Source organism: Cupressus sempervirens, chromosome 1 (assembly GCF_028749045.1).
Source record: "Cupressus sempervirens isolate cs-2001-9-10 chromosome 1, ASM2874904v1, whole genome shotgun sequence".
Classification (NCBI taxonomy): Eukaryota; Viridiplantae; Streptophyta; class Pinopsida; order Cupressales; family Cupressaceae; genus Cupressus; species Cupressus sempervirens.
Window position 1 is genome coordinate 603541470 of NC_143118.1, and position 4692 is coordinate 603546161.

The following is a 4692-nucleotide window of genomic DNA, read 5'->3' on the forward strand; positions in this document are numbered from 1 at the left end:
CTTTTCTACTTGTAAATCAAATTACTTGCTATTACCAAATAACCACCATTTCTAATTCAAAACAACACCTTTCTATTTAAAACTGTGACACACACAATGCCCCTAATACCAATTTTACTCATCAACAAGATCTGTTAACAAAATACCTCTTTCCATTCCAGATAACAACATATCTAGAGTTTTGCAAATATCAAATAAAACTATATGCAATTAAACCTAAATTCAATACATCATGCACAAATCGACAAGACATCGAATCATCTACACAACAAAATGTATATAATTTTAAAAAGACAATATTTGGATTTTTACACATCAAAATACCTATCAAGAAACAAAATGATATCTCTTTCTATTCACTATAAAATTGACTGAGCACTGCAAACTCAAAATCCCAAAATCTTGCTAATGTTTGACACAATACTTTTTGCGCATGGTTACTTATTTATTGTTTGACATAATACCTAAAACTACTATTGAATACAAAAATAGCCATAAAAAATCTTGTCTAAAACCCTTGACCATAATTGAGAACAAGTCCAAACTCCAAGTTAAATAAACCATTGAAAATAATAACAGTGATACGAATATCAAGCAAACCCTTGACAAAAATCACTAACCCCAGTGGCATGTTTATGCCCTTTGTCCACAATCATGAATTCAAGACTGTGAACTTGTGAACATGGCTAAGTTGCATATAACCAAAAGATTAACATAGAGGCATACAGGGCTCGGCTTCATAACAGCCATAAATCATATGTTATTACCAAAATCATATGCATGCTTGCCAATGAAAATGCATGTTTGGGACAAAAACCAAATAATAATAAAACTCAAAAAAAAACTCCACACTTCACATTCGATTATGGATATATATAGAGCTATGCATTGTACATAATGCCATGCTCTGCATGTGTCCATTCTTGAATGTCGATACACATTATACAAGACTGTTAACCTTAAACAACATGCTAATGACATAACAATGCAATAGTAAACTGAGAGAGAGAGAGTAGGGTAACAATTTGCCCTTAATATACATCAAAAACCTAATTACAACACACAACACAGAGTAATTTTATTCGCACACCCGATTCTGGGTTTATCCATATAACAAACTTTGATATTCAATATTCACAACTTTAAATGAAACATAAAAATAACTATAGGAAAGAGTTAAAGAAAAGCCCCCTACCTGTGCAAGTGTAGAATGATACGTAATAGAAGTTGCCTGAAGAGCCCTTTTCTCAAACTCGTAACCCCAAGCTTCCAAATTCACAGCCCAAGACTTCAAACCCACAAAATCTCTATAAGGAAAGTAAGGGATAATAACCTCCATTATGGCCATCAATTTCCCCATGAAAGTGTAGAGAAACTTGCTCAACAGAGCAACCATAACCCCAACTAAAAAACCAACAATGGCGGTCCAAACTCAAGCAATGTAAAAAAAATCAATGCTCATAATAGCGAGCATAACCCTTAACCCACTTTCTTAGCCTTCTCCAACACATGGCAATAGAAGTACCATATACGACTTACAAGCATTAAAATTGCATTTTCATTGCCACCTCACACCAAAACCGAAAACCCCTTGCCAAGTCCTTGATAATGCCAGGTGTAGTTAGGCATCGATAACTTAGGCTATGCTCAAGTTTAGGTTTTATGACTTAGTTAAATTCCATATGATAGGTTAGTCTAGGTACTAACTCTTACTAACATAGTATTAGGTACTAATATTAATATTAATATTCATATCAATATTAATATTTATATTAATATTAATATTAATCATAATTAACATTAATATCATTGCTAATCAATAAGTATACATATATGTATACGTATAATTAAAACTTGTATTAATATAAATACAAACACATAAATATACCAAAATTACATATACATATATATATATATATATATATATATATATATATATAATTATTTTATACTAATGCACTCATATTTATATATATAATATATATAGTTATACAACATTATAAATATACATACATACATACATACATACATACATATATACATATACACACACACTTAAAAATTGGCAACAACAAATTTAAGGTACTGATAATATTTTAAAGCTACCTTATACATCAAATTGAAAGTATGAATCAGACAAAAATAAAACTGAAACCATACTAACATTGATTTATAAAATTTGATTCCTGAACCCAGATTGATTCAGATAATAAGATTCTGAATATAACACAATATTGAAAATATTAAAATATCTATTCTGAGAATCAGATTTTGAGTAATCTCTGACTTCTCAAAAAGTTTAACATAATAATACCAGAATTAAAGTAACTTAACAAGTATCAAACCATCCAGAAAAGTTAACTAATCTCAGATTCCAAGGTGACAGATATAAAACTATCAGGGCCATGACACCCTTTCCCACCAGCTTAGGCTTACTCCTAGAAGCCTAAAAACAAATGAGGATATGAAGCTTTCATTGCCCTTGTATCTTCCCAAGTTGTAGAGGTATCATCATTATGATCCCATAATACCTTTACGTATTCCACCTTGCGACCTCTGAGATTTAGCTCTCTTTGCTGAATGATCTGCACTGGTTCCAACATCAATTGGCCATCCAATACCTATAATGTATTCCAATTTAGAACATGAGTGATATCAGGTATGTATTTCCTCAAAATAGACACATGAAAGACATCATGGATTCGAGATAGGCTGGGAGGTAAAGCAAGTCTGTAAGCAATAGGACCAACATGTTCCAGAATTTCAAATGGTCCCACAAAATGTGGAGACAATTTGGACCCTTTACCATATCTAATAGGACTTTTTTTAGGTCTGACCCATAGAAATACTTTGTCCCCAACCACAAACTGACACTCAATCCTATGCAAATCTGCATACTTTTTCTCTCTATCTTGTGCTATAACAAGGTGTTCCCTAATTCATTTCACTTGATGTTCCATATCTTGGAGCATTTTAGGACCTAGGAGAACTCTATCATCCAAATTATCCCAGCTCAAGGGTGTTCTACAAGGTCGTCCATACAAAGCTTGAAAGGGAGCCATGCCTATAGAGCTGTGATAATCGCTATTATACAAACTCTACTAAATGCAAGAATTCTTCCCATTTGTTTTTCCTATCCATGACATACATCATGAGCATGTCTTCTAGAATCTGATTCACACACTCAATTTTCCCATCAATCTTAGGATGATATGCAGAACTAAAATTTAGTTGAGTACCAAGTTCATGTTGCATAGACCTCCAAAGAGAAGATGTAAAAATTGGGTCCCTATCTGATATGATCTTCTTTGGAATACCATGCAGTCTTACTATCTACTCCATAAAAATATGTGCTACTAATGTAGCATTATAAGAAGATCTCACTGGAATAAAATGTGCAACTTTGGTTAGCCTGTCAACTACAACCATGATTGAATCATGACGCCTAGCTGATAAAGGTAACCCCATGATAAAATCAATGGATATGGTATCCCATTTCCATCCAGGTACACTATGAGATTGAAGTAAACCAGCAGAATGCTGATGTTTAGCTTTCACCCTTTGACATTCTAGACATCTAGTGACAAAGTCAGCAATATCCCTCTTCATACCTAGCCAATAGTAATGTTGTTTAAGATCAGCATTAGTTTTCTTAACAATAGGATGTGCTGAATAGAGCACCTTATGAGCTTCAGACATAACCAAATTTCGTAGCTCTCCAACCTTAGGAACATAAATGCTACCTCTAAAAATCAACAACCCATCAGTGCTGATAGAGTAACCTTCAAATCTACCTTCTAACATGCTGCCACTATCTATAACAGCCTTGACATCTAAAAACCAAGGATCAGAAATTAGATTTTGCAATATTTTCTCCTTCAAATCCATTGTGAGAGTTAAAGAAGAAAGTTCATGACATCTTCTGCTAAGTGTATCAGCCACCTTATTCTCTTTACCTTGTATATATTTAACTTCAAAGTTATATTCACACAAAAATTCCATCCATCTGCATTTCCGTGCATTCAAATTTGGCTATGTGAAAATATATTAAAGACTTATGTGATCTGAACACAACTCAAAATGTTGTCCAAGGAGAAAATATCACCATTTGGTCAATACATGCATTACTACAGCAAGTTCTAAATCATGAGTAGGATAATTAATCTCATGATCCTTGAATTTCTTGGATTCATATGCAATCACCCTACCATCTTGCATTAAAACTGCTCCTAATCCATCTAAAGAAGCATATTTGTAAACTACAAATTCTTTACAAGGATCAGGTACCACCAATACAGGTGCACTAGTCAACCATTCTTTAAGATGCTAAAAAGCCTCTTCACACTTATCTGACCAAATAATTTTCTTACCTTTTCTCTAAAGAGGAGTGATATGATGTGCTATTTTTGAGAAATTAGCCACAAACCTTTGGTAATAACTAGCTAGACCCATAAAGCTTCTTACTTCAAACATGTTTATAGGTGTTGGCCACTCTATAATAGCTCTAATTTTAGTCAGATCCATAGCTATTCCATCCCCTGTTATAATGTGTCCAAGGTAACTTATTTCTAATTTGAAAAAATTCACACTTATCAGGATTAACATATAGCTTATTCCTTTGGAGACATTCAAAAACTTGTCTCAATTGTTGTTCATGCTCCTCCATGGAGTTAGAATAAACCAGAATGTCAT